Here is a 9,777-nt window from a genome sequence, read left to right on the forward strand (position 1 = left end):
GGACAACTGTCTGGTCCTTTCTGCACTCCACAGCCAGGTGGACAACTGTCTGGTCCTTTCTGCACTCCACAGCCAGGTGGACAACTGTCTGGTCCTTTCTGCACTCCACAGCCAGGTAGACAACCGTCTGGTCCTTTCTGCACTCCACAGCCAGGTGGACAACTGTCTGGTCATTTCTGCACTCCACAGCCAGGTGGACAACTGTCTGGTCCTTTCTGCACTCCACAGCCAGGTGGACAACTGTCTGGTCCTTTCTGCACTCCACAGCCAGGTAGACAACCGTCTGGTCCTTTCTGCACTCCACAGCCAGGTGGACAACTGTCTGGTCCTTTCTGCACTCCACAGCCAGGTGGACAACCGTCTGGTCCTTTCTGCACTCCACAGCCAGGTAGACAACCGTCTGGTCCTTTCTGCACCCCACAGTCAGGTGGACAAGCCTCTCGTACACTTTTGGTGTCGGTTAGGACATCTACTTTGTTCATGACACAAGTAATTTTTCCAACAATTGTTTACAGACAGATTATTTCACTTATAAGTCACTGTATCACAATTCCAGTGGGTCAGAAGGTTACATACACTAAGTTGATTGTGCCTTTAAACAGCTTGGAAAATTCCAGAAAAGGATGCCATAGCTTTAGAAGCTTCTGATAGGCTAATTTACATCATTTGAGTCAATTGGAGGTGTACCTGTGGATGTATTTCAAGGCCTACCTTCAAACTCAGTGCCTCTTTGCTTGACATCATGGGAAAATCAATAGAAATCAGCCAAGACCTCAGAAAAAAATGTGTAGACCTCCACAAGTCTGGTTCATCCTTGGGAGCAATTTCCAAACACCTGAAGGTACCACGTTCATCTGTACAAACAATAGTCCGCAAGTATAAACACCATGGGACCACGCAGTCGTTATACCGCTCAGGAAGGAGACGCATTCTGTCTCCTAGAGATGAATGTACTTTGGTGCGAAAAGTGCAAATCAATCCCAGAACAACAGCAAAGGACCATCTGAAGATGCTGGAGGAAACAGGTACAAAAGTATCTATATCCACAATAAAAAGAAAGCCAGACTACGGTTGCAACTGCACATGGGGACAAAGATTGTACTTTTTGGAGAAATGTCCTCTGATCTGATGAAACAAAAATAGAACAGTTTGGCCATAATGACCATCGTTATGTTTGGAGGAAAAAGGGGGTGAGTTGCAAGCCGAAGAACACCATCCCAACCGTGAAGCACGGGGGTGGCAGCATCATGCTGTGGGGGTGCTTTGCTGCAGGAGGGACTGGTGCACTTCACAAAATAGATGGCATCATGAGGAAGGAAAATTATGTGGATATATTGAAGCAACATCTCAAAACATCAGTCAGGAAGTTAAAGCTTGGTCGCAAATGGGTCTTCCAAATGGACAATGACCCCAAGCATCTTTCCAAAGTTGTGGCAAAATGACTTAAGTACAACTAAGTCAAGGTATTGGAGTGGCCATCACAAAGCCCTGACCTCAATCCTATAGATATTTGTGGGCAGAATTGAAAAAGCTTGTGCGAGCAAGGAGGCCTACAAACCTGACTCCGTTACACCAGCTCTGTCAAGAGGAATGGGCCAAAATTCACCCAACTTATTGTGGGAAGCTTGTGGAAGGCTACCCAAAACGTTTGATCCAATTTAAACAATTGAAAGGCAATGCTACCAAATACTAATTGAGTGTATGTAAACTTCTGACCCACTGGGAATATGATGAAAGAAATACAAGTTGAAATAAATAATTCTCTTTACAATTATTCTGACAATTCACATTCTTAAAATAAAGTGGAGATCCTAACTGACCTAAGACAGGGCATTTTTACTAGGATTAAATGTCAGGAATTGTGAAAAACTGAGGTTAAATGTATTTGGCTAAGGTGTATGTAAACTTCCGACTTCAACTGTATGTACCTGATTTCCCTGTTATCCTTGCACATCAACTCTGTACCCTGTGTATATAGCCAAGTTATCGTTACTTTTTGTGTATTTATTCCTTGTGTTATTATTTTTCTATTATTTCTATATTTTTCTCTCTGCATTCTTGGGAAGTAAGCATTTCACTGTTAGTCTACACCTGTTGTTTACGAAGCATGTGACAAATAAAATTGGATTTGATTTAATTTGAAGAGTATACCAACGGCACCTCTGCCAAAGAACTAAGGGTGTGACAAGTTTGAGGATCACCTTTCTTGTTGACAGTTTTTAGTGGTGCTTTTGTTATCCCAAGAGGGTATTGTACTTTCATAAATACCTCTGGCTGTCCTGGCTTGTTTCAGAGTCAGATGATGTTGAGCTCGAGCTTGTTCCCTGCTAAAAGGTTTCATCCAATGGGTGCACAGACTCTGTGCTACTGAAGCTGGTGTCAAAGGTCATGGTCAGTTCCAGCAGCATCAGTCTGTAGGAGACACACAGTAGTCAGGTGATTAGACAACATTTTACTACTTTGTCCCCATCAAAACACACTCAAACAAGGTCCTATATCCACCCATCCCCCCTTGTGTTAATAGATCGTGTATCCACCCATCCCCATTGTGTCAATAGATCGTGCTGACTAAACTTCACACACTATACCCACCATCAACAGACACCAGTCAGTCACCCACAACATCCCCTCCTTACTTTTTTTGTAATCGTATTATTTTTATCTCCATTTTGTTTACGTTTGTATTTACAAAAACACACGTATACATACGACCAACAACTTAGACACACACAAACACTGACTACATCTCAACTGCCCAGACCCGCCTGCTCACACCTCCATCCCTAGTGCCCGTATGTTCACACCTCCATCCCTAGTCCCTGTATGTTCTCACCTCCATCCCTAGTCCCTGTATGTTCACACCTCCATCCCTAGTCCCTGTATGTTCACACCTCCATCCCTAGTCCCTGTATGTTCTCACCTCCATCCCTAGTCCCTGTATGTTCACAACCTCCATCCCTAGTGCCCGTATGTTCTCACCTCCATCCCTAGTCCTTGTATGTTCTCACCTCCATCCCTAGTCCCCGTATGTTCTCACCTCCATCCCTAGTGCCCGTATGTTCTCACCTCCATCCCTAGTGCCCGTATGTTCACACCTCCATCCCTAGTGCCTGTATGTTCACACCTCCATCCCTAGTGTCTGTATGTTCACACCTCCATCCCTAGTGCCTGTATGTTCACACCTCCATCCCTAGTGCCTGTATGTTCTCACCTCCATCCCTAGTGCCCGTATGTTCACACCTCCATCCCTAGTGCCTGTATGTTCACACCTCCATCCCTAGTGCCTGTATGTTCACACCTCCATCCCTAGTGTCCGTATGTTCACACCTCCATCCCTAGTGCCTGTATGTTCATACCTCCATCCCTAGTGCCCGTATGTTCACACCTCCATCCCTAGTGTCTGTATGTTCACACCTCCATCCCTAGTGCCTGTATGTTCTCACCTCCATCCCTAGTGCCCGTATGTTCTCACCTCCATCCCTAGTGCCCGTATGTTCACACCTCCATCCCTAGTGCCTGTATGTTCACACCTCCATCCCTAGTGTCTGTATGTTCACACCTCCATCCCTAGTGTCCGTATGTTCACACCTCCATCCCTAGTGTCTGTATGTTCACACCTCCATCCCTAGTGTCTGTATGTTCTCACCTCCATCCCTAGTGCCCGTATGTTCACACCTCCATCCCTAGTGCCCGTATGTTCACACCTCCATCCCTAGTGTCTGTATGTTCTCACCTCCATCCCTAGTCCCTGTATGTTCACACCTCCATCCCTAGTGTCCGTATGTTCACACCTCCATCCCTAGTCCCTGTATATTCTCACCTCCATCCCTAGTGCCTGTATGCTCACACCTCCATCCCTAGTCCCTGTATGTTCTCACCTCCATCCCTAGTGTCTGTATGTTCACACCTCCATCCCTAGTGTCTGTATGTTCACACCTCCATCCCTAGTGTCCGTATGTTCACACCTCCATCCCTAGTGCCCGAATGTTCTCACCTCCATCCCTAGTCCCTGTATGTTCACACCTCCATCCCTAGTGCCTGTATATTCACACCTCCATCCCTAGTGTCAGTATGTTCACACCTCCATCCCTAGTGTCCGTATGTTCTCACCTCCATCCCTAGTGTCCGTATGTTCACACCTCCATCCCTAGTGTCAGTATGCTCTCACCTCCATCCCTAGTGTCTGTATGTTCTCACCTCCATCCCTAGTGCCTGTATGTTCTCACCTCCATCCCTAGTCCCCGTATGTTCACACCTCCATCCCTAGTGCCCGTATGTTCTCACCTCCATCCCTAGTCCTTGTATGTTCTCACCTCCATCCCTAGTCCCCGTATGTTCTCACCTCCATCCCTAGTGCCCGTATGTTCTCACCTCCATCCCTAGTGTCTGTATGTTCTCACCTCCATCCCTAGTCCCCGTATGTTCACACCTCCATCCCTAGTGCCTGTATGTTCTCACCTCCATCCCTAGTCCCTGTATGTTCACACCTCCATCCCTAGTGCCTGTATATTCACACCTCCATCCCTAGTGTCTGCATTATTGTTTGCCACTACCAATTTGTTTTTTTCTCGGTTGCCCATGCTATTTAAATAATAAATCATTTTATTTTTCCATTGTGTCAATTATGGTGGATTGATTGACTTCCAAGTTTTTAGTCTATGTTTTTTCAAAATGGGTGATGAGAAGAGAATCGTCCAACCGATTGGGTATCTCACTACACCCCCCCCCCCCCCCCCCCCCGTATGCCACGTCTTGAAATATGCAGACAGACATTACATCGTAATACTTCCGACAGCCAACTTTCTAGCTCCGCCCACCACTTCTGGACTTCATAGCATTCCCAGAAAGAATGGATTATTGAGTCATTATTAGTTTTACACTTCAGACATGACTCTGCCGTTGTGCTGTAGAATTTGTATACATACATTCTATCCATTAGTTTATACTGGAGGAAGCGTACATTTTAGTTAACTGTAACTTCGTTAGTTATGCTCCATCACTCCCTCCATCTTGTGACAACATCAGTTCTTTTTAAATCTTGGTTCCAATAGTTTATATTTTTTCTAAGAGATTTGTCAGTTGAATATTGCCACTGCAAGGTTTTGTATGTCTTCCCTATCATATGAACATCCTGACTCAGCTAAGATTCCCTCAACATTGCTCTGATGTCCAAAATATTTCAAATCGAAATTTCATGATATGTAACTTTTAAGTTTGAAACTATCTACATTGGTCATTCCAAAATTACTTTTTAATTCTGTCATGGAAATACATGTATTTCCTGTTACCAAGTAATTTACGCTTTCAATGCCTTTAGTTTTCCATGTGGACCAATTTATCGATGAATTCTGAAAAGCTATCCAAGGATTGTTACATAAGGTTGTGTTTTTAGGGCGTGATATTGGTTCTTGTAGAATACGTTAAATTTTTTCCAAAATTGTTTTCAATACACACTCAAACAAGATACAATATTCACCCATCCCCCTTGTGTCAATAGATCATGCTGACTAACCTTCACACACTATACCCACCATCAACAGACACCAGTCAGTCACCCACACCATCCCCTCCTTACTAACACCTCCCTTTCTCCAGTTTAGACTTCAAGCCTTGCATGAACAATCAACTAAGCCTCCATCATACGGAGAACACTGTAGCAGGCTCTGTCACAGCCGGCCGTGACCGGGAGACTCATGGGCGGCGCACAATTGGCCCAGTGTCGTCCAGGGTAGGGGAGGGAATGGCCGGCAGGGATGTAGCTCAGTTGATAGAGCAACGCTAGGGTTGTGGGTTCGTTTCCCATGGGGGCCAGTATAAAAAATATATATATATATGTATTCACTAACTGTAAGTCGCTCTGGATAAGAGCGTCTGCTAAATGACTAAAATGTAAATGTAAAATGTAGCAGAAGTTGCAGCCTACTTGTAAACACACCAACTATGACAACAAGACACGGACCATGTTTATGCCTAGCTCCAATATATTGATTTGTTCATCATGGATTCATGGAAAGATTTAGTAGATTTTAGTAATATTTTAGGTGACTTGCACTAGTTCCTGGTGCTGTGCTTGATGTTAATGCCTATGCAGATGTTGATGGGATCGGACACGAAATAGAGCATATAGTCACGTTAGCCTCTGACAAACCGCCCATTTCCTTGAGACAGAGAGAGAGAGAGAGAGAGAGAGAGAGAGAGAGAGAGAGAGAGAGAGAGAGAGAGAGAGAGAGAGAGAGAGAGAGAGAGAAGAGAGAGAGAGAGAGGAGAGGTGAGTCAGGTGAGTCAGGTGAGTCACATGAAGGATGAGCATTAAATTAGTCCTTCATTAAAACTGTTTCAAACACTCTCTCTCCCTCTCTCTGAGACATTTATGTTGGTGTGCGTGCATCAAGGAAAGAAAATGGGGTCGGTGTGGGGGGCCCCAATGAATAAAATGGCAGTCTGAAAGGGTCCAGCTATATTTAAATATTACAGATGTTAATGATATTTATTCTGTTGATCATTATTCTGATAGAGTGGAAGCATGGGGGACTGTACTGCATTCACAGGACAGCAAACCCAATTTCCTTTAATTTGACCTGAAACAAGAAGAGATATCTGCTTTTTTTTCAAGCGATCCTTTTTCATGTTTGTGTTTTTCATGTTGTCATGGAAAACCGAGGAGGGGAGGTCACGAATATGAATGCCAGGGTGTCAAGGGTAAGTGCAACTATGAAATATCAATGATGCTATGAATATACGACACACGTTCAATGTCAATGAGAAAAAGTAATCAATTTCCTACGACTCGAGAGAAGGTGCTTGGCCTTTCTCTTATGGTTCTGTTCTCCTGTTCTTCTGCTTGCTACTCTACATATCAAAGGCTGACATTCTCTGCCATTCTCTGTAATTATTATGTTATTTTCCTCACAACAACTAAACAACATAAACACACAGACTTATACACGCGCGCACACATACACACACACTCAATAACTACAACACCTAGTCCCAAGGATCACCAGCCTGCACAACATCAAACACAGCTTTAGAAATATGACTCAAAGCAGCACAACATCCCTTCTACAGGGTACCACTGATAGTACATGTTTGACCTAGATTTCTCTCTCACACACACAAAAACACACACACACACTGTTTTTCTAAAGCATATTTTAAAAGAGGAATTGGGTCAAATGATTGCACAGCAGGTTGGACTAAAGGCTCATTTAATATTATTATTTACTAGGATGACATAACTCAGGGACACAAGACAACAACGAGGGGCATGTCCAGTCAGACTTTTATCAGTTATTCTGGGATTGCAGTGCACACATGCTTTTTTCCCCAGATAAACTTTCTGTCATTTTGTCATCAGTTCTTTCCCCCTCTCTCTTTCTCTCTCTCTTTGTCGCTCGATCTCTCTCTCTCTCCTCTCTCTCTCTCTCTCTCTCTCTCATCTCTCTCTCTCTCTCTCTCTCACTCTCTCTCTCTCTCTCTCTCTCCTCTCTCGCTCCTCTTCTCTTCTCTTCTCTTCTCTTCTCTTCTCTCTTCTCTTCTCTTCTCTTCTCTTCTCTTCTCTTCTCTTCTCTTCTCTTCTCTTCTCTTCTCTTCTCTTTCTTCTCTTCTCTTCTCATTCTCTTCTCTTCTCTTCTCTTCTCTTCTCTTCTCTTCTCTTCTCTTCTCTTCTCTTCTCTCTCTTCTCTTCTCTCTAATACTCTCCTCACTAGGTTCCTCTGAACAGTAATGCTACAGGATTGTGGGAGCTCTCTGTTGCCTGGGAAGAGAGCAGAGGAGAGCAGAGCAGAGCAGGATGCAGAGTAGTGGGTTGCTGATCTCAAAGAGAAAGACCTGACTAGTTGTGAAACCATGGTAATCATTAAGGATGAACATTCTGCCTGCATGTGTTCAGTACACAGAGAATGTTGAGAATGACATCGCTCGTCCATACATGTATATATTCTTAATTCATTCCTTACCTAGATTTGTGTGTATTGGGTATATGTTGTGAAATTGTTAGATATTACTTGTTAGATATTACTGCGCTGTCGGATCTAGAAGCACAAGCATTTCGCTACACCTGCAATAACATCTGCTAAACACGTGTATGTGACCAATAACATTTGATTTGATTTGATTTTAATGTTGAGAATGTTCTAATTGTGTAAGATTCTTGCTTATCTGTACCAATTAATCTAATTATATATAAGAGACTTGTTTATATATAGCCGGCATATTAATTTCATATATTTCACACTAATCTTATTTGTAAATAATGTTGCATGAAGCTCAGGCGCTCCCTGGAGAACTGCGCCAGGAGGCCAATGGCAGGGTTCAGAGAGAGAGCTGCGTCAGGAGGTCTATGGCAGGGATCTGACATTACTCTCCTATGGCTCTCTCCAAATGTCTCTCTCTCACACAGCAAACACATTTTTAAAGACTGTTGGTGATAAATCACAGTCAAATAATTAATAAAAAGGACTATTCTAGTAATCTAGCTGGTGTCGTGACGTGACTTACTTTAATGTATGACTGTCATTTATCAAATCACCTAACTATGTTTAATTGTCACTCGATTATATTAATAATGTAACAATTAACTCATTAGGAATTTGGGGCACCACAGAAGAAGTTGTTTAAACGATTACCATCTTCCAAATTAAACTCTTAGAAGATATGTTATATATCGATAACAGTCACTTATCAAATAATTACCTCTTATCAGTCTAATTCTGAACGTCGCATAATCTTTGAACCTGCAAGAACCCTAACCTTATTGATGAATCAGCAATACACAAATTGGCTTAATTATTTATTTACTAACTAACTAAATAATAACACAATACAAACACACACAGGTTATTGATTACTAACGTAATACAATGAAAACTGGTCCTAGTGGACTGGACTAACAATAGCATGAATGCTTGGGTAGAAGGAGGGTCTGAGTGTTGGGGAGAGACAGAGATTAAAACTATCGTGGTTACTTTGGAGACTATGCTCACAGTAATCATAATACTTATGCACCTTAATAACGCTCATTCAGATTAGAAATGCAACATGTATTTACGTGTAGCTGTCCTCGATAGTTGAGTTGATGATGTGGGACTCTGTTTTGCCCACCTGAGATCTCAATGTCCTTGGTAGAGTTCTGGTCGTAGTGCTGGTTAGAATGAATACTTCGGATGTGCCAGCGGTTGTCTGAGAGGGATTGTCCTTCCCACCTCGTGTCTTTAGTGAAGTTCTCTAGACGGACTATACTTGCGAGCTGCAGACTGAAATGATAAGGTCTAGTACATTGTCTTCTACTTCACCTCGTGTAGAGGTTGAGAGTTTCAGAGTTTCTTCATTTCAAACATGTGGACTAACGTCTCACGTTTTCTGGTCTTTCTGGTCTTGTAGAATGGTAATGGAGTTGTAGTTTTAAACCATTTTGTAACATTTAGCTCACGCTTCACGCTTCTTGGTCTGTAGAGTTTCAACCATTTGCAACGTTTAGCTCACACTTCACGTCTGCTGGTCTAAAGGTTAATTTGTTTTTCAAGGCTTTTTATGCACTCGGGGTAAAAGGGGTGTTCCATCATGTTTACACGATCTCTGATGTCACTCGGGACGTGGCTAGTCACTGTGCATAGCTTATATGAAAAACTATTATCTCATTAGAGGACTAAAATCACATTCCTATCTTCACCAAAATACTCTCATACTTAATCATATATTTTATACACCATTTAGATGTAAACTTGATAGATAGAATATGTACACTTTCCGAGTTACAGTTATTACTTGATACCATCC

This window comes from Coregonus lavaretus (genome assembly GCF_964263955.1).
Source record: "Coregonus lavaretus genome assembly, contig: HAP1_SCAFFOLD_2229, whole genome shotgun sequence".
Classification (NCBI taxonomy): Eukaryota; Metazoa; Chordata; class Actinopteri; order Salmoniformes; family Salmonidae; genus Coregonus; species Coregonus lavaretus.